General features: G+C 39.8%; 1 long non-coding RNA gene and 1 pseudogene across 1 annotated transcript in view; both read right to left on the reverse strand.

Moving 5' to 3' along the window:
* Nucleotides 1-22,442, reverse strand: part of LOC139769862 (uncharacterized) — a 146,725-nt gene that overhangs the window by 90,871 nt on the left and 33,412 nt on the right. The gene's annotated exons all lie outside the window — the stretch shown is intronic.
* LOC139768054 (T-box protein 2-like) lies at nucleotides 17,072-18,110 on the reverse strand (annotated as a pseudogene).

Consider the following 22,442-nt stretch of genomic DNA (forward strand, 5'->3'; position numbering starts at 1 on the left):
ACATAGACACATATACTAGTATCGAGAACCAACTCAAGTTCCTTGTAGAACCTAGAGAACTAGCAGCGACCGGTAGAGACTGCCGTGTGCTTGTTAGAACTCTCCGCTCCGCGCGTAGCCTAGTAGCTCTTGTTGCAAATATCTCAAACAATATGAGATATTTCGAAAAACTCATAAGAACATTTTTTGTAGATATTTGTCTGTTCTACAACTTTGATCTCTACAAAAATTTCAAAATTCATCGTATTTGTGGAGAAAAACGAATTTGTTATAAATTGTTAATAAAAAACATACTTAGGGATAGCGGAAAATGGCGGAATTTGAATATGTTGTTCAGTATATTTTTCTGAACACAATGACGTAATAAAACCTTGTGTTGCAATTTTTTCTAGGTCTAATCGTATTTTGACTGGACTAATAGTCATCAGGGTCAGTGGGGCCCGCCTCAACAGGGTGACCCACCGATGGAAATGGCCAGAAATATGGGGCCTATGGATGGACCGAACGGGCAGATGGGTACAATGGGTATACAACTCTGTGCTCTCTAAGTCTTGCTTAAAAAAAATAGAATCAGTCGAGCTTGCTTATTCAATACAAAATCACGATTCCTTTTCGCGGGCGGAAGGAAGACGGCGGTTTCGAAACAAGACTCGCACGCGATACGAGTAAGATCGCCACATTTTGCGTCATTACTCGCGGACAGTTTAAGCCCACGTGGGGAAAGCGATACTGTTTGCTGAAGATTTGCGAGCTTCGTCTCGCCAGAGCATCGTGACGCAGAGCATAATGACGTGACATACACACACGGCCACGCGAAGAAACGTGTACGCGTATTAAAGGAGGGCACGCCGCGATGTCACCTGCGCCTTATGTAATATCGCGACTGAATAGCCACGACCGGACTAAATGTCGTCCCGCTAAACATGCGTGGGTCGCCGAACAAGATAGGTATGGAAAAATTATCCGGAAGATTGAACCCGTACACTAATGATTTTTCACGATTCTCCTGTAGGCGATTGTTTCTCTTGCAGTTTCAGTATTAGCATATCGTAGTCGATGTCGATATCGATAGGCTTAAATGATATGCTGTGCTAAGTAATGGGTTCAAAAGCCATTCGAGAGATTTCGACAAGGCAAGATATATATTTTAATTCTTCAAAAATGAATAAATACAGATGAGACAAAATGTATAAATATTTCTAATAATTATATATTTTTTACAATTCCTTTTTTAATATATTTACTATAACTGCATACAAGACAGGACAAAATTTTATGCTCCTAAATTTGTCTTTCGTCAAATATAGAATTATATAATAAAAATATAATTATATTTAAGAAATAGAGAAATAAGTATTATTTTTATATAGTAACACATGTTTCTGTTCAGACATACGACGTGCTATCTATAGAATGGATTACGGAACCATTACGACGCACATGCGACTTAGAAAAGTCCAGAGGTGATCAATAGACAATTACAGGTCTCTAACGCGTTTTCAATGAAATTAATGGTTACTCTTTTGGCTCGTCGCCTCCGCATCGAATGTATCGTAAGCGCGAAAGCCCGTGCACCTGCGTGTGTTCTGGCGAGAGAGGTAATAAAGGTCGCGTGGCAAAAGCATTCGTCGAGTCTTTTCCGGCTCGACCACAAGCGGAATTTATTTAAAATACCATCGAGGTACACTATAACAAAATTTATGCAAACGATCGTATACAAAGGATAAAGGTGAAGCGTGGACTAACAATCACGGCATTGTGCTGTTTAACTATCGATCGAAGTTGTTATTAAAGAATCGCGCGTATAACACGTAATTAAATTTCACGTAAATAAACTATAATGATCCACTCAACAATACAAAAGAGTCCAAAAGATAGGATGCTTCTCACGTTTAAAAAGCGTTTAAGGCATATAGATATCTTTACGATATTCTTCAGCCATTTGCATTGTTAAAGTGGGATTTAAGCAAAATATGAATGTATCTCGTTTACCGTAACTAATCGCATGACCATCATATTAACTCCGTGCGATATTAAAAGTACTCACACCTTCAAAAGCATTCACGTCAAACATTAATCACTTTACCGTTTGTCGCTTAATTAAAATGCAGACGACCGGCCCTTAAAAAGATCCCGCGCCTCCCAAGCCTGTTAACGGAAGTATCGGGACTCGTTTCGCGGGGTCGATCGTTTTTTCTCGCGGCGGCGGTCGCGACGCGAAAACGAGATTTCGTTCGGGGGCACGTCGTAATGCGGTAGCGAAGTTCATGCCGCGCCGTCGAGGCGTAATTGCGTGTTTGCGGAGCCGTTGTTATTAGTTTCGTCGCGCGCGCGTTCCCCGTCCACACGCAATCCTCCTCCGGGGCCAGGCCGGACTCCGGAGGGAGCGAGACCACGAGATAGGGCCCGATCAGCGAGCGCGCGGCGTGGACAATAAGAAATCTGCGGAGGGTGGAGCTGACGAGGAGAGCGAGAAAGCTACCGGGGCCCGTTAACCGCGATGTAACGGCTCCGGAACTTTTTGCTGATTTCGCCTGCACAACGTGCAGAACGATCCGCGGCGACACGTAACGCGTTTCGCGTTCAAGGATAATGCGTCATTTCATTGCAGTGTAAAAGTATTTCTGGATCGTAGGAAGAAAAGTCGTTGACATAATAAATTGAACATTGTTAAATATAAATAAAGATGTTAAAATCAAAAAAAGAAATTAATTATCTGATTCTAACGACATTGCAATTGGTTCCAAATTCTTAGCGTTTATTTTTAAAATAATTTAAATTTTATTATATGTATTTGTACACACTATATGTACATCTTTGTAAATGTATTTCCAATTAAGATAATATTAGAGTTCAATGCAAATTATTTAAAAAAAATACAACTTTTAAAATCACATACTTTCCTATTTATTTATTTACAAGCGTTTTATTTTAAATTTAATTATTTTACAACTGTATATGATTTTACATTTCCGATAAACGAAAGCTTAATTCCAAGTTTGCATTACTCTACCAATAATAATAATAATAATAATAATAAAGAATTTAAAAAATTAATTTGTTTAAAACAGTACTTATTTTATGTTCACTAACCATGTTGCAAGTGGGGATAATAAGACTTATATGGCCTTATGTAAAGAACAAGTCAATAATATATAAAATACTTTATTACAAGATTGCGTACTAGTTTTTAGAGAAATATAACTAAAAGATATATCTCAGTAACAATATAACGATATTCGAATGTATCGGATAATAATACAACTCGACTTTAAAACTTGTGACAGTACGTATTTACTATTCCCCTCAGTCCTATTACTCGTGTCCGAGCGTGGTAACTTCTCTTCATATACATGTGTTGCGCACGTAGATTATACACATTGTATATGAGACCTACAGTTTAACGCTGATTCCAAAAGGCTATATATATATTATACAGGGTGTCAAAAATAAAAGTACCCAGCCGAATGGCTGGGGTAGAATGGGTCAAACTGAAGAGAAAAGTAATGTACCACTTTGCAAAATTCGCAATAGTTAACGAGTTATTAACTGAAACGTCTGAGCGAATGAGCGCACAAGGAGCGATAGAGGCGGGTTTCGGCTGGCACGGTGCCCGGCGCTAGTCGCCCTCGGCAGTAGCACACGATCGTTTGCCGCCTTCCTCGGCGTACAGACACCTCCGGCAGTAGCGCGTGGAAGCTCGCCAACTTCCTAGGCGCACGGACACCTTCGACATCCACGGAAACCAGCCCAAGGAAAGAAGGAAGAAACGCGGCCACGCAGACCAAACGAAGAAGAGGCAAAATCATTTTCAAGCAAAATGAGATTAAAGACACTGACACAATAACACTTGTAAATATGTAAATATACTCTGTTTATACCAGATATATAAATTGTGTCGCCTCCATTTCTAACCTCCTTGCGATTCACGATTCTTGGGCCAACTCCTACTCACGCAATAACGGATAAGTTAGAATAAGGTAGATAACCGCATAGATATAAGTAGTAACGCCCATAGTCGCTATCAAATACCGCGCGAACACGAGTATTTTACGCAATTACATACGTACACGTCGTTATGCATATTATGGATATCGAATAAAGACGAGAAAAAATTAGCGCATTTGTTATCATATGAATCGCAGCCCGGCGCACTGCATTGATCGACTGATCCCGAAATTCCCGCGTATGTTTTTCTTTTGTCTACAGTCGCCAAAAGTCAATTGTTTCTGGCTAGATTCGCCTACACGACAACTTCTTGTACAGTCGCGTAAACCTTCGCATAGTGATAGACAGCGACAATGCGATTTACTTCGGAGGAATATACCGATATGATAGTGGCCTACGGGCTAGCAGGTGAAAATACGCGTGCCGCGGCTCGGATATATGCGGAACGATTTCCCGGACGTGTGCATCCAACACATCGTACTATTTTTCGTGTTGTGCAAAAATTGCGTGAGACAGGGTGTCTTGTGCATAATACAAGAGATATACCAGTGCGTCGTCGTGTTCAAGACGAAGAGAGAATACTCGACGCATTTTATGAAAATCCCAGCGTGCGTCGTGCAGCATGCGAATTTTATCTCTCTCGATACGAGGTGCATCACAGGTGCGACGCACGAAGAGAGAGCGGAAAAATTACGCGTGTACGAAGGAGAAGCAGGCTGGTTAATAGGCCAGGAGGAAAGCAACTACAATGAAGCGGCGACAACGAAACGTATACACATTACATTTAGATTTAAAAACGCGCGATATCTCACCGCCGTACGGAAGAACTTTCCCGACGGTGCGAGCATTGAAATAACGAAAAATCCAAGAGAAACAATACTCAATTGCATCGACATGAACCTAAGAGACGGCGAGATTGTTCAAACGGGTAAAATCCCGCTGTACAACCGTAAAAAAGACGAAGACATCAATTTGATCTTAAAAGCAGCTCGTTCGTGTTCGTCGTACAAAGAAGCAATGAAATTGATAGAAAATTTAAACCTGGGGTATTACATAACGCATTTCAAGAAATTATCGCCATATTACGAGAGTTATTTTACCAAATCCGATCACGGCCTCTACAGAGCTTCAGATTTCACGATACCGTTGCTCAATTTAGCGGACGACAAAACAACGATATTCGTCGGCCCGGTGAGTATTGCGCGCAGCATGCATACGTATCTCTATCTGTCCGTCTCGAGTAAATGTACTTTTCAATGTAAATTATTCGTTCGTTTCGTTCGGTCCACAGACGAGAGTGGGCAAAACGCAATACGCGCTGGCCCATTTCAAAAATCCAATCATAGTACGTGGTAAGGAGGATTGGAAGAAATACAACCAGGACAAGACTGACGGTATCGTGCTCGATGATATCGGTTTCCGCAGGTGGCAGCCGGTAACGATTCTTCATACCATGGAGTGCGAGACGAACGTTACGCACGACGTAAAATATTCGTCGGTCATAATACCCGCGCGAACCAAAAAAATCGTTTGCGTTAATAGCATGGAGGCGTTTTGGCCGCACGACATAATCGAAAGTACGAGAGAAGCAATCGAAGCGAGAATCCAAGTGCATCATTTCCCTAATCCAGTGTACAACAAGAAACGAACATCGGACGCGTTAGAAACAGGCAAAGGGACTAGCGCAAACAAAAAAATTTGCACCACGTTGCACAACAATTGATTAACCACGCATAATTTTCGAGGAGCGGTACTCAAACGAACATCAAGAATAATCTCACGCGGTACGTATAAAATTAAAGACATTGCAAAAGGGCGTAAGACGCTACGGCAATGCCTGTGCAATACGTGTGCTGGTTCTAATACTTTTTCGCCGCAGTGTATGTCATCTGTCGCTCGCCGCTCGCCGCTCGCCACGCGCCGCGCGCCGGGCACCGTGCCAGCCGAGACCCGCCTCTATCGCTCCTTGTGCGCTCATTCGCTCAGACGTTTCAGTTAATAACTCGTTAACTATTGCGAATTTTGCAAAGTGGTACATGACTTTTCTCTTCAGTTTGACCCATTCTACCCCAGCCATTCGGCTGGGTACTTTTATTTCTGCACCCTGTATATATATATATATATATATATATATATTTATATATAACGTTTTTATATCTTTTCCTTTGCTAGGCAGCTGTTTAGATTGTCTTGTCTTCCTTAATGATAGTGAAGTGTCAGAAGTATTTAAACTTGAATCTGTATCACTATCACTGGTCGGATCAGCCTCATCTTTATTCTTATCCTTATAAACTTTATCGCTTTCATCTGTTGTATCTTCTCCTTGTGCATATTTGAGAAAACGTGTTATAGCCAAATCTTTTGTTATAAGCGGCTGTCTATAATGCGATTTGTGTATCCTTTCGTGATGACCCATGAAATCCGTTAGATCATTCACTTCATGTTCAGATATATCTAATGAAATGCATATTGTAGCAATATGTTTCCGCAACGTTGTGCCTCGTAACGAAGTTGGCATTTTTGCTCGAGAAATTGTAGAATATTTTCGCATTAATACGCATGCTCTTAAATATTTGTGTCTTTTTTTGTCGATTGTATGTATACCAAAGACATAAGGATTATTTTCGGGAATACCAGCATCTTTACGATACTTAACAATCATTTGCATACATTTTAACATTTCTTCATGAAGTAACACAGGAACCGTTCTTCCTAGTTTACCGCGTATTGTTATTCGTACATATTTTGATAAAGATTTATGTAATTCAGGTGCTTCTTCTTTTGAAATTGACGCACAATTTTCCAAATTTTCAATTAAAACACGCTCTAATTCACCAGCACGTCTTCTATTAAATATCATAATAGATACTAATGTTGTTTCAGCTAACGTACGCCATGCTGTCATCGAGAAACAATTTGTTTGTAAAAATTGTAAAGCTTTCATGCGTTCAGTTTTAAGATAAGCATTAAATATCTGAATATCATTTATAGATGGCAAGACAATATTTTTTTGCCTCTTTCGATGCCCTTGAGTTTCAAATACAATTTTATTTACACTGACAGGATAATCCTCTTCAAATAATTTCAAAAAATTTTCTACCACAGTTTGTTTGTCAAATTCTTGTTTCTTAATACACATGCTTCTTAAAATTTGCCCAACTTGTTTCACAAGTGTTCCCAAAGATGATGCAATAGATGATATTTTATATGTCCAAGTCGTTTCATCAAATTGTGCGAGTATATTGACAGCTTTGATGCATTTTTTGAAATCGTTTCACTAAGTGTCGCTAAGTGAATCAGGCCAGGTTGGATCCGTTGAAAAAGAAAGGATCGCGATTTCACAATTAAATTAAAAATGGAGAAATTGACGTTATTGACGATCTTCACGTTTTTCAAAGGTATAAGTACTATTTTCAATTATCATTTATACCTCAAAATTTAAATATAATATATAGTATTTTACTCAAATTATATATAATATATAGTATTTCTAAAATTTTAATAGATGCGTTATTGGATATTTATAAGAAGCTCAAAACATGGCAGCAAATACTTTTTTTAATCGTATTCACCATTATGTTGTGGTGTCTATCATACATCTTTTATCGGTTTGAACTGTAAATTTAAATATTAATAACCTACGTATTGTACACAATAATAATGTACATTGAAGTACACGATACACATAATGCGGATTTTTAAGATAAGTTAAGATTCAGCGTAGTCAATTTGTAGAGTAAATTTAAGACTCGGTAATTCTTTAATTACCACTCGGTAATTGCCATGTATTTTAATAATTTATACTAAATCATAGGTTGCTCTGCTTTTCTAAACTATCTTTATTGCTTATCCCCGCAGGGTTTGCAAGTCGTTTTTGTAAGGAACGTTACCCAAACCTTTACTCTACTACCCTTTCTCCTCTCACTTTAACCCTTTTTTTGGACCAACGGTTTAACGTCTCTTCCGAAAGACGGAGCCCAGCTTTCCATCTGTGGGGATACTGTATCATTCGAGATCTATCCGCCAGATGGGGGGGGCAGCGTTTTGCTGAGAAAAATTCTCAGCAAAAAGCACGGTCACAATCTCAGGAAGACGACGGAAAAGTCTACAGTACCCTACGCCTGATCCAGGGGTGAGGGATGTCATGTACTCGATGACGACGGCAACACCGCGGCGTCGGCCCGCGAGTCGCCGACCAGCCAGTCGGCTGCCGGCTCCGTACCGGGCCATGTCTCGCGAACCGCAACAAATTGTATCGAATAAAGAAAGCCGTTCTACCAATCCCAGTTGTCCGTTGATATCCTTCAATTACATACAGGCAAATTTACATAGTCACGCTCTAGTACCCAATTTGACGAATGTTTTGCCCGAGAATATTATCAAGAACGTACCATACCAAAAAGGATGTTTACTTTTAAATCACTTGGAACTTTCCTTAGGACCTGTAATTTTCAAAAACTTTCTACAATCTTATTTACAATTTTGCGAATCTGAAAACGATATAATGGCTACAAACACGGTGGCCAAGCAAGATACCTCCGGAAAAACCCTGGCAAAGAAAAGGAAGCGGAAGCTGGTGATTTTTCTTTGCTATTAATACTGGAACTTATTTCTCTGGTATTAATACCTCCAATACTCTTTCTTATACAGTGGTAGCCTGTGTCTCTACCTGTCGTCTGGGAGGAACCCGTCTTCGACATAAAACTATAGAAGGGAACTATTTCGACCGCAAGAAAGTCGGGCTGACGGTAGAGCGGTCCGTACATGGTGTTAGTAGTGGGACTTGGACCATGTTACGTAGCCCCCCTTGCCACGGGGCAAATATCCCACCCTTGGGACTGGAAGAAGGTTTGAGTGCGATGATAGAGGTGTGTGGGAGCAAACTGCGATCCCGGCGGGGTATGCGTAATGAACGGACGCTACTTCAGAGGTAATCTCTGTCGAAGAGGATGGGACTAAGTCCAAACCCCATTCATGGTGAAGCTGAGAGGTAAAGCGTGCCAGCGTGGCACCTCAAGAGGCACCTCCCTACTGGAATGCCACCCCAGAGAGCGCCAGTGGGGGAGTCAGTAGTCACGTATGCCGCTCACACATGCACTTGATATCGCAGCCCTTCGGAAAGGTTTCCTAAGTGCTGATTACCCTAGTGGTCGGGCTAATCAGAAAGAGGACAAGTTCTGACCTGCCCGGTTTGTGTCTTCTGAGGCCATTGTTACAGTACATATACTGTGTTTCTAAATTTCTAAATTGTGTTACCCAAAATTGTATTAAGGCTAATGGTGTCCTGTTGTTGCGTAATTAGTTTGTTGGATGTCCCCTTCTACCAGGCATTGCTATTGGCAATTTTTAGTTTTTGTTTAGGTGTAATTTTTCGACATGTCTGTGAGCGTAGAAGACTATCCAGACTGTGTCATCCGGGGGGGCACTGATGGCGACTGTACGCCCAGTGCCTACCACATCCGGATGTCCCCCGATACCGAAAGTGAAGAAGGGTTATTGCGTGAGGGCCCCACTCGCAAATGCGGGACCCAATGGGTTAGGCCTCGTAAGTCCCGAGGCACTAAGCGCAGAAATGGAAGCTCTGCGAGAAGCAGATTCGAAAGAGCCCGGTTCCAGCTTCCTCCCTAAAGGAGGGATGTTTATAGGAGATGTCCAAAAAGTAAAACACCGCTTGGAGGACTTATCACAGGATAACACTTCCTTTGGCGCTACCATGTTATGGTCTGCACTTGGATCTGTGGGCGGTGTTGTTGGACGGCGTCTCAACCAAAGAGTGGAGACAGTAAACGCAGAGGAGGCAGCGAAGGCTGAGCCCCCCCGGGCGAGGAATGATACTTCCTCTGATGTCAGGAGGACATACGAAGTACGGAGGAGTAAGGAAGAAGGGGCAGATAACCCCCTGATGAAGGATGTGCCCGTGAAGAAAACCGTGCGGGACTTCAGGATGACCACTAGAGCCAGGGTCTTCGCTAAAGAAATTAAGAACGACGGGCCTAGAGTGGCCGGTGTAATGGAGCGAGGCCCGAAAAATGGTGCGTGGGTTAAGGCAGTCGCAAGGTGCCTTAATGCTCTGGACCTTCCCACTTTGAAGGGAAGGTGGAAGGAAAGTTTCATGAGGAGACAAAATCTTGACCTGGCGGAGTTAACGAAAGACCAGAAAAAGCACCTCAAAAATTTTTTACGGAATATAGTCAAGCCATCGGAAAATCCCGGCTTAACCGACCTAACGGAACACAAAATTGAGGTGGGGGACAATCCCCCATTGAAACAGCGTTGTTACTTGGTCTCACCAAAAGTTCAGGAAGCGATCCGCGCGGAGGTAGATAAAATGTTAGCCGCCGGTATAATTGAACCGTCCTCCAGCCAATGGTCGAACCCAATCGTGATGGTAAAGAAATCGAACGGCAAATACCGATTCTGTCTAGACTTCCGCGGAGTAAACAAAGTATCAAAGAAAAACGCGTATCCGATACCACCGATGGAGGAGATACTAAATAAGTTGCGTTCGGCAAAGTATATATCCACAATCGATCTCAGCCAGGCCTATTTTCAAATCCCGCTAAGTAAAGACAGTAGGGAGATTACCGCGTTCAGCGTTCCGGGGAAGGGCTTGTACCATTTCGTTCGAATGCCATATGGGTTGACGGGTGCCCCCGCTACGTTCCAACGCCTGTTGGACAGCTTGATAGGCCCAGAAATGGAGCCCTTTGTTTTTGCATATTTGGACGACATTATTATCGCGACAGAGACCTTTGAGGAACACCTCGAATGGCTAAAGCGAGTGATGGAAAAAATTTCCGCAGCGGGGTTGACGGTAAATATGGAAAAGTGTGAATTTTGTCGGTCGCAAGTCCGATATTTGGGCTTCGTCGTTGAGGGGGGGGGGGGCCTAGCGGTCGATCCGGAGAAAACGCGCCCCATTATGGAATACCCGGCATCGCGAACTCTCAAGCAATTACGTAGATTCCTCGGGATGTCGTCCTGGTACAGGAAATTTATACCGCGTTTCGCGACATTAAGTGAGCCCTTGACCCGCCTTTTGAAAAAAGGCAGGCGCTGGGAGTGGGGGGATGAACAGGTTCATGCCTTCAACAGCATTAGGGAGAGTTTGATGGCTGCCCCCGTCCTAGCGTGCCCAAACTTCAAGGAGCCTTTCGTGTTGCAGACGGACGCGAGCTCGGTCGGGTTGGGGGCGGTCCTAACACAAAAATTAGAGGGAGAAGAGCGCGTAATAGCCTATGCCAGTCGCGTGTTATCGGACCCCGAAAAGCGATACTCGGTGACGGAGCTAGAATGTTTGGCCGTGGTGTGGGCCATTCAGAAGTTTAGGCCTTACCAATCCCAGTTGTCCGTTGATATTCTTCACACTGTCTTCCCTCATTACTGGGAACGCTAATCTTCTTAATGGAGTATTCGCACTGTGATGTATACGACAAGCCACAGTACGTTCCAATATTTTGACATTTCTTTGAGGATAATCCCCTTCCCTTTTCCGTTTACATGTCGCAAAATGATGTTTTATATTATTTTTAGAAAATACACCTCTGCACTTGGCACAAGGAATAAAATCGGTTGCTTGTCTATTCAAATGTTTTCCTGGACGCCGACATACAATTAAATCTCCTTTGTTTATGTTAGAATCTGTATTATATATGAAATTTCCTTTTCGTCTAATTAAACCAATAATCTCCTTTCGCTCTGGGTTACCTGAAATAATGAGTACAAAATCTACGATAAATTACAATTAACTTAAGAGTATGGAGAAGTCTCTTTCTGTGCCGGAATACGCGTCGTGCGTGAGTGACAATCAGCGGAGATGGACTCGGGACTCAGAGAGATCAGGGATTCGAGAGGGGGAGACAGGTCGCTTCGACGATTTTTCCCCTGCGTTGGACGTCTCTTCTTCCCATTGTCTCGATTCCGTCTTTCCTGTGTCCGATGTAGACGTCCTGGACGGTTCTACCACCTGGATCGGTTGTGGCGATGGAGTTGCCGTTACGCATGTTTCCGATAAACTTGTTTGATGCTGATTCTCGTAATACCATTCAGACTGCTGCTCGGAAGGAATTTGCACAGCAGTTTCAGGATTTTCTTCTATGGAGCTGACGCAAGCGGTGGAGCCAGCTGCCGAACTGATGACTTCCTGGGGATTGTTCAGTGATTTGGTTAGAGTACCGTACACCGCCAACGTTATGGTGGTATACCATCCTCTCAGCACCAACCCATCCGTTGGTATTTGTTTCCGTTCGCATTCCAGTTGGATGTGGATGTTCTGCTTGTACTCTAAACCACCTAAAAACTCGAAGGTGGAGGCTCCAGGTTCGCTGAGATCGTTCACGAAAAACTCGATCTCGAATTGAGAAGGATTGGTCGCTCCAAGTCGCACTCCTCCTGGAAAGTCTGCCTGTACTCTGGCACCCAAAGGAATTATTCTTACTTCGCTAATATAAACAGGCTTGGGAAATTGCACCAGGTCCAAATTCAATTCCTCTGAATTTCGTGGGAAAATGTATCGAACAGCAATTCGGTGTTATCCATGTGAGAGAACGTGCGGCGGACGCGCGACGAGCGTAACAATATATATATAAATTTTTTTAAAAGTTTTGCTTTTTAATTTTTTAAAAATTGTGCTTTTTAAATAAAGACTGCCAGTTTGGTTGAAGTAAAGGATTTTGTTCGATTTATTAATCACTGGCGAAGGAAAAGTATCTTATCTGTTTAAATAAAATTACATCTTGACAAATCCGCGAGCCTCTTTCTCTTTTTGGTTGTAGCATATAATCTCCCTTTTTTATATAAAAATAATCTGTAACCAAAGTGTAACGAAAAATAGATAATTTCGTTAATCCAAATTAATGAGATGAGAGGTTGATATTTAAGCATGTGTAAAGTTAGTACCCCAACATTAAAATTTCATAGTTCTGATAAGAGTCCCAGCTTCATTTTAAAGAAATTAATATCCGTATTCATAGTCCTTCCTTATTTTAAAGATGGAGGAAGCCTCCAAGGCCGCCTTGTTTCATAGATGGAAACAAAGGTGCCAATAACTTTTGGAGGTTATATTTGGTAACAATATATGGATATGTGAAGTTGGCACTCCTACTTTAAAATTCGATAGTTTTGATTAAAGTTCCAGCTTCTCTTCGAAGAGTATAAGAGTATTTTTATGTTTATAAAAAAAGTTCCGGCGATTAACACTTTGAAAAAGGCAATTAAAAAATGGGGTCCTAACTTCACACCCAACTTTAAGATCGAATAGTTCTGAATAGCTCATCTGAAGCATTTTGACGAGTACTAGAGTTCTTGATAAAAGAAAAAATTTTTTGATTCTTAAAAATGTGAAAAACCTTGTTTTGAAGTCAGAATAGTTCTAAGTAGCTCATTTGATTCCTTTCGAAAAGTTCTAGAGTTGAGATAAGTAAAAAATTGCAAAACCTTAGAATTGTTTTAAAAAATCATCATCAAAAAGCAAATGACGTTCATGGCAGACCTTCGAAGTCGAATATCTTCTTATATAGGCTGTATTCGGGGAGCGCGCTATTAGCGCTATTACATCATTCTATCTTTGTCGCTCATTAGTTGCAAAGCAAAGATGGAATAAGTAAATAGTGTTAATAGCGCACTCCTGCAGCCTTAACGAGTACCCGGATCGCTTTCGACCATAATAATTTCAGAACTCTCTTACAGATCTATCCAAAACTCCCATCAAAACGCCTGCAACTCTTCCACTAACTAATGGCGGCCACTATAATTAAGAAGATATTTGAAGATGTAACGGATGAAATTCGACTAAGCCCCATTTCACACGTATCCGGCACTGGACTACCGACGCCGGGTATCCGATCGCGAAGTGTATGGATTAATATGGGAGCATTTACACGTTTGTCCGATAGCCGATTTGTGAAAACAAAGAAAATCGATCGGATACCCGGCATCGGTAGTCCGGTGCCGTATACCTACGTGTGAAACGAGTCTAAATCTTTCTGTCCGTAAACGGTACGGGCACGGCACGGTTATGTCTAAATCGACCTTAAATCGGAGATATATTCACGGAGAGAGTTCGTTATACGAGTAATATTAATATAAATCTTGCAGCATCGAGATTATATATATGCGTAAAGATGCAACGATAAGATTATCGTAAACAATATATCAACGAGTAAAACGCATAATTTAATGCATCAAGTACAGATATTCATGGCGTATTAAAAAGTTGAAGAAAGTTACGTGCAACGTGCGTAACTTCCTTCCATTTAAAAAAGAAATGTATAATTTTACGAAATAATGAGAAATTTTTTTTTACACGGCGAATTCACTTCAAATCCAAGTGTATTATTTTAACTGAAGCTCTTCTTACACATTTCTTGTCGTTTTGAATAACGTCATTTAACCACGGTTCAACATATTAATACAATTAAACGTGTTAATTTAACACGCAACAAAACATGTAAAACGAGCTTCAGTCAAATGTGTCATTCAGTTAAACGTTTATGCGTGTAGAAATAACACATTTGGATTTACAGTGTTATGATAAAACGGCTTGCAATTACAATTATAATTATAAATTATTCTATACATATAATCATTAGTTTATATATTCTATATAAATCATAAATGGTATAATTATCTCTACGCTATTAAATATTAAAGGATAAAATTTAAATCAATACCTTGAGTTAAATAACATTTTGTTATTTTTAATTATCATGTGTCAAAATTTATTATTTTAACACAAAGAATGTTATTTTAACTCCATTGGTTAGTCAAATTAATAATTAAATTAACATTGTTTTAGTTAAATTAACGACATATTGAGTAGCAGTATATTGAGTAGCAGTAGCGACTTATAAGAATGGTTAAAAATAGCTTAAATTGAATACCCCTAAGAGCAAAAAGTCGACTTCTACTTCGACTCGAAACTGACTTGGCAGAAAAGTCGACTTTTTTTAAGGACGAAAGTCGACTTCAAGTCGACTTAAAGTCGGCAAATGTCTCAAAAACCGCCGATTAAAAGTCGACTTTCCGTCATGACAGGAAGTCGACTTCCTGCCAACTTTTAACGTCGATAAAATAAACTGCCGCGTACATCTGGAGGTCGGTTGTGTATCTTGAAACGAGGTGAAAATTACAAAAGTGAACAGATTTTACAATGATAAATAAAATCGTAGATACGCTAATAAATTTTCTCACTTTTGTAATTTTTACCTCATTATTTCAAGATACACAATCGACCCCTTGCTGGAGAAACTATCGGAAGTATCGGAGGAAGTCAACGGGAAGACAATAATGACAAAGACTGTGAATGACGACGACGACGACGTTTCGTGGCGGTGGTCGATAGCGCGGCGCTTTACGACGTCTTATCAAACTGACGTCATTTTAACGTCATATTGACCTTTACATCATTTTTTGGTGAATATGATGTCAAAATGATGTCATTTTGACATCATATTGATCTTTCATAACGGCTCTGAGCTGCGATTCTGTAACTCGTTATGCAGTATTATCGTTATATTGTCATTGCGTACTTTTTTATCATATAGTATACCTGCACAACTAAGCGCATAACGAGTTACAGAATCGCACCACTGGCCCCGAGTCCCTTCTCCGCTTCTCCCACCTACTTTTTTTTTAGAGGGAAGCCAGGTAAGCTTGCCAGTTTTACAGTTACGAGCAGATATTTTGGCTCAGATGCCGTACCGCCGTATACCCACGCACCTGGAGGGCTAAAACTGATGCATTTCGATTTTTTTTCATATTATATAAAATAATTTAATTATTTAAAAAACTGTATAATTACAATCTTAATGTTTTATTCTTAATTACAGAGGCGGCCATATCTGTGCCACTTCTGCGTGCGCGGATTCCGCTAGCCGGATCTGCGTTAAGTACGCAATCGCGTATGCACGTACTCGTTCTCTCGGTCGGACTTACTACCGGTAATCACGCTGGCCACGGCGGTCTCGCTCCCGTCCGCGTTACAAACAGTGGCAAGACTACTACCTTTTATGAATCGTGGCAGAAAGCGTGAAAAAAGTGGCGGATTCGTGTTAGAATCCTAGAATCCGAAAATTCAAGTGGCCTGAAAACTATGCTGGTGCGAGCACTGTCGTATTGTATCGGAGGAGTCAGGCTGTCTTAGGCCCTTGATTCTCTACACGAGTTTAGGCCTGGGGTCAGAATCAGTTACTGGTTTGGTGATGTGAATATATAGCTCCTCCCAGTGGTCTCGCTGGAACGCTGCAATGGGACTATTCCGATTCATTACGGCTTGGTCGCAAGATCTGATGTTGGCTGGCCGGTGCGCTCTCCAGTAACCAAGTGGCGTCAATGACAATCTGACTGTTCCTCTAAGAGCCTGTAGTGATACGGGCCCAAGTACCGCTGGTGAATTGTGGAGCAAAGGAAGGGCACGGTTATCTGGGAAGCTCTCGGCTGTCAATCCGTTTGCTCCCCAACACGCAGTAAATATGAAGAAGTCAAGAATGAATCTTCACGCCCGGGTTCTCGGATGGTCCGGGCACTGCACGCACGATGCGAGATTAATGACTCGGTTAGTGCGGAGACACCCAGTGACTGCGTCGCTGGCTCCTCGAGAGTAGGCGCTAGTTATCGGGTATAGAAACGATTACGCCTCTTGACGCACGAGACTCATGCCACGAGTAGCCGTGGCCCCCAATAGCCTTCTTCTTCTTCTTCTTCTTTGTAAATTTTATGGCACCTAATCCTCTTCAGGATCACAAAATGGCCAAGAACAAGTGGAAAATAATAAATACAGACTCGAAAGATTCAATCCAAACTCGGCGCTGATTGCATCAGCAATCTTCAAAAATTATTCAGGACAAAACACGTCCGAACATGTCCATGGTCTCGACGAGACTTGCCCCCAGTAGCCGTATCAAATTAAAATAGAAATAAATAGTAATAAGTTATTTCGTGAATGGATATCCATCTGTGTCAAACGCAGTGCACGGGCACTGCGTTTCAAGCATGCCCGGCGCCGGGGATCGACTCGCAACGGTGGCGGGATTCGCGTCCGCTTCTCCCACGTTGCAAGGCCGGCCAACTTCGACTCCCCGGCTAAAGTAAAAGATAATCGCATGCTTTAATGGGCTTGGAACCCTTAAGGAGGGGCCGTTCGGCTGATTTGATTCGGAATCGTAGATGAGACCCCTTCGTCGGGACTGGAATCCGATTGGGCCTGATGATCGATCGAATGATGCTTTCGCTTGAACCGTGACTGACCCATCTCGCGAAAACCCTTCGCAAATGGATTTTTATTGATCTTCAACTTCGTGATGTTCTCGTTTTGGTATGCCGTCACCGCGATAAATTCCGTCTCCTTGAAAGCGAACAACGCGGTTGGATGAGTAAAGAGCTCGTTGTAGTTCTTCGCATCGAAGCAACGGACTATCCAGATCCTAGGAACGTATTTGTGCATCGATGTTAATACCACGTTATTATTGGGGTCGTTGATGTTGTTCGTGAGCTTCAATTTATTGAATCTGATCGGATTGTCCATCCAGTGGCTCCCCGTTGCCGGACTCTCGGGATGCTTATAAATCCTATAACCGAAGGGCTGTTGCGGCTCTACCGGCCCCGCCATATTGCTGTTCTTGCCCCCGTTCTGGTATCCACAGTACTTGTGGCGGCGATCGGAGGCCGGTGCTATCTCCATGAGGACATAATAATTCTCACGTTTCTCCAAACCGCTTACGTTTATCTGAACAGACGGGAACATGCGCCGACCGCTCTTGGTAATTATCATTTCTGTATTATTCTCGTAGAATTGCTGCCAGAGATTTCGATTAAGCAGCTCCACGTTGACTCCGCGCAGCAATGGGGGTTGAAATACTCATTCGCTTGAATTCATCCTCTCACCTAATTTGCGTTGTAGAGCGATCGGTGACTGCGCGAAGAGTGGCGATGCCAGTTGCATATTCAGTTCCAGGGGCATCAGTGCGTTGTTTGGATCCTGAAGAAACATCTCCGATGATCGACGTTTCTTCTCCGACACCGTCGGTGTAAGGTATAAGGCAAACACGGAAATGCTCAGAACGAACGTCGAAATCACGTGCAGTTGTAGAATGGAACTGAGACGACCGGTTCTCGCCTACCAGTGACCTACCACAAAACGGGATCAGTGCAATCCGCCGAAACTAAGCGAACTATATGTGTCGTCGGTCGTTCGGCGCCAACACATGAGACAACTATGTGTCCATGAACCTTTTGTCCTTTCTGCCACGATTCACAAAAGGTAATATAGCGTAACAAATAATGTTCACATGATAATTTTAAATGCCATAATCGCACTAATCTACTGAGCCAGTTAAAATAAATATTAACTCATTACGTGTTGTTAATTCATTTGTCGTAACTTTCTCTTTCTTTAAAAATGTTCAGATACTGTCTGTTTCTTTTCCGGGTAATCTTAGTAGAGACAACCTGAACTTCAAAAATTTGCTCCTCATCTATTATACATATTTGCCTTTCCGCTGAATCTCAATCAGTCGAACTCAAGAAATTAAGATTCTCTAATGATTCGATAATATTCCAACAACGTTCAGATGAAGAAATTATTATACTAATGCGTGTACAAATGGCAATAACTGGCTTCTTTTATATACCTACATTTTACATTAGTGATATATATTAGCGATATTTATACCCCGATAAAAATATGTGCACGGAAAGAACGGTTTTGCTAAAGCATCTAAAAATTTAGCTAGAGATATACAGATATACAGATTTGAAAATAATTTTGTTACACCATCAAAATAATTATAGTAAGTCGCTGAAATATGATAATTCTGTAAAAAATTGACATTTTAGCAATCAGTTCAAGTTCTACATAATTATTTTGATGGATCAACAAAATTATTTTCAAATCTGTATCTAGCTAAATTTTTAGATACTTCACCAAAACCATTCTTTCCGTGTACTACATGTAAACGATTTTTTAAATAAAAATATGAATTATATCGATTTCTTCCTTGCTATGCAGCAGCACAGTGCTTATGCCTATACAAAACTTATAATAAACGAAACAGATTCGGCCGAACTTCAACCGATGACATAATGTGCGCCTTTAAATATCAAAAGAAAAATACATAATTATACTTAATGTATAAAAAATAGAAAACAATAGACGTTTAACTTGTACACGTAAGTGAATCTCGCGTATCACTAAGGCTTCTGGTCCCTGAGCCGAGAACTCCGCGTTGACGGTGGCGACGTACGTAAAAGCTTTATAACTCGGAAATAGATGGTTTTTGGAGTATTGTTTATTAAGATTATTGTGGTTTGTTTTCACGAGCACCACATACTGCCACAATTTGGCACCAGCTTTTTTAAACACCCTGTATAGTACGTATAGTATTAACTGCATTTTTAAATAAAAAAACATTTTAATTAAAAAAAAAACGCTATAGATCGTTTCAGAATACTTATAAAATTGACCTAGGACTATTCTTTTCCCTCGATAATAAACAAACAACCATAAAACAAAGCCTAAGCATACGGGAAAACAAGCCGTTTGACGACTATCAAAAGGAGTTGAAAATGTTCCTCCGCATATGTATTCCTTGCAAATCTTACTCCTCGGTCAATTTTACGAGTTTCACGAATACGTTAAACGTTATAGCATAAGTACAGAGCTAATAATAAGGAAATTCCACGCACGACAAAATAGGTTGTTAAATTGTCACGGAAGACAGAATTCTCCATTGGAATTAAAAATATTACTTAATTTGGCCACATGGAGCTGTCATCTGACGACAATATTTGTTTAATACGAGGATGTCACGCACGACAAAATAGTCATTTCTCGCTTCGATAGCAAGAAATTCAATATGGCCGCGGTGACTACTCAGGAGCCTTAATGTATATTATAAATGTGTATAATTTGGCGCTTTTTTTTACCTTTTATGAAAATTACATTTACGTGGTATCATTAACAAAACGATATTTCCACAACACTGCAAATCCAAATGTGTTATTTTAACTGAAGCTCTTCTTACACATTTCTTGCCATTTTAAATCCCGATGATATGATATATTAATACGATTTAACGTGTTAATTTAACACACAACAAAACATGGTAAAACGAGCTTCAGTCATTTTTAAATGTTTATGCGTGTAGAAATAACATGCATACTTGGATTTACAGTGAAGCTTGAACTATTCAGTATATCCGCTGTAATCTATTTTTCATTAAAAACTTCGTGAACTATTCATCATATACTATACACTGAAAAAAATGCGGTTCGTTCATTTTCCACCAGAAAACACTTATTGAATCTACCAGAATCTGATAATTGAATTAATAAGAATTCTGGTTGTATAACTGAAATTCTGGTTGCATTAATTAAAATTTCTGGTTGCATTAATTGGAAAAATCTGGTTCGTTCATTTCTCACCAGACGTCCAATTAATTCAACCAGATTTTTTTTTCAGTGTAGGTAATTCTAGATTTAGTAAAAACGCAAGATAAATGCTATCATTTATCAAAACTCATTTAATCGATAAGCTTAAAGATGTAATTAATTATATGGATTTAATTTTAATTGTTACATATAAATTATCTAACTCTTTAATAAAAATTCGAACAACTAATTCCCACTTAAAAAAAATGATTAAATGTCTAATACAAAATCTAAATTTGTAGAATATAAAGTTTATCTTTATTTTGCATACAATAGAAAAAAGAAAATATCTTATTAATTATTTCGGCTCGTGCAGAGGGAAATTATTTAATTTTCAGATCCAATTAAGGTAATAAAAGTACCAATACCCAGACACTTAAGAGTAGATAAATGTACCAATGCCTGGACACATACCTATGTTTGGATACCTTTAAAAAATATAAATTTATAGAAATAAATGTTTGGATACCATAATTAAAGTTTCAAACTACAAGAAAAAATATTCTTATTTTTTGGTTTTAATTCGCGTTATACTTATAAATGATAAAGGTGTCCAGATATAAATACATGTCCGGGTATTGGTACTTTTACCTTAATTTCTAAATGTTGGGCAAGATATAATATATTAACTTCTTAATAGCTAGTTAAGAAGATATTCGATTTCGAGGATACAACGCGTGAAATTCAACTAAGTCCGCATAAAAAATTTTTTTGAAAGTTCTAGATAAGAGTTTTGAGTAGAACTCTAAGAAAAATTTCTGTGATCGAAAGCGATCCGGTCACTAGGTAAGAAAATATTCGACTTCGAAGGTCCTGTCGTGAACGTCATTTGAGTAAGTTTTGATGATGATTTTTTAAAACAATTCTAAGGTTTTGGAATTTTTTACTTATCAGGAACTCTAGAAAATATTAACAGAAATGTTAATATTTCTCGGAACAAATACATCAATTGTCATTATTATGACGTCAATGCATTCAGAAAAATTTGAATAATATTTTATCCATCTTTCAATAAAATAGTCCTAATTATAAGTCATTGTTGCTAAATTACTCAAAAAAACTTGTCACTTCAGAAAAGAATACGCTGTAACTTTCGCAGATTTGCTATATTTTTGATATGATAAACTATCATTTAAAGATTTAGATCGATATAACATTCCTAACTAAACGAAACAAACAGAATCATCTATTCCCTTTTTTTTTTTGTAAAATGTTGAAAGTTAAATAGAATGCACTTAGCGCATCAGCCCTGTGAGAAACGACGGAGAGAACAAGCGATTAAGGGTTGGCAGGGCTAGTTCCACCCCATCGATAGAACTAGGCGTATATATTTACGCGTGTCTATATAAGGCACGCGTAAGCATGTCTCGTACGCCATACAAAGCGTCCTCCTGCACGTGTGTGCGTGCTTACGTGCGCACACGAGTGTGCGACAAGGAACGCGGCGTGCTTAATTATATGCATTCTCGGAATCTGCGCTGATTCTGCCTTGTCTAGTGTCCGTGCACGTTTCAACGCTTCGTGTTTACGCATCGAGAGGGAGAAAAAAATTGTTGCACGGGCACACCACCAACGGCGAAAGCCGCTTTTGTGCGATGAGCAATAAACTGAAGTCACAACGAATTATATGACTAATATCGCAAAATAATGTTATAAATGTTATTAATATTTAAAAAAATAAAGAAGTTGAATAGTAGCTTATGTCTTTTACATTTAATAAATCAACAGTTTTCTAATAACAACTCATGGAATTAAAAGATAAGAACAAATATCTTAAATAAATTCTAAAATAGGTCTTATTTTAACAATTGTACACAACAAATAAATTTCTTTATAATTTTATTATAGTTATAATTATATTATTATTGAAATAATTATAAATTATAGCATTAATTATACATATTATTACTTAAAAATTAAATTTCACGATCCCTTTTAGCACATTAAATTAAGAAAACTTAGAAAAAATACAGTTAATATCAATTTTTTTAAAGTTACATTAATTCTTTCTACATTTTTCATTTATATTATAAATAAAGTTGTGAATGACGTAAATATTATAAATAATT

Source organism: Temnothorax nylanderi, unplaced genomic scaffold, assembly GCF_030848795.1.
Source record: "Temnothorax nylanderi isolate EJ_2023f unplaced genomic scaffold, tnyl_v1.0 TNYL_tig0002_pilon, whole genome shotgun sequence".
Classification (NCBI taxonomy): Eukaryota; Metazoa; Arthropoda; class Insecta; order Hymenoptera; family Formicidae; genus Temnothorax; species Temnothorax nylanderi.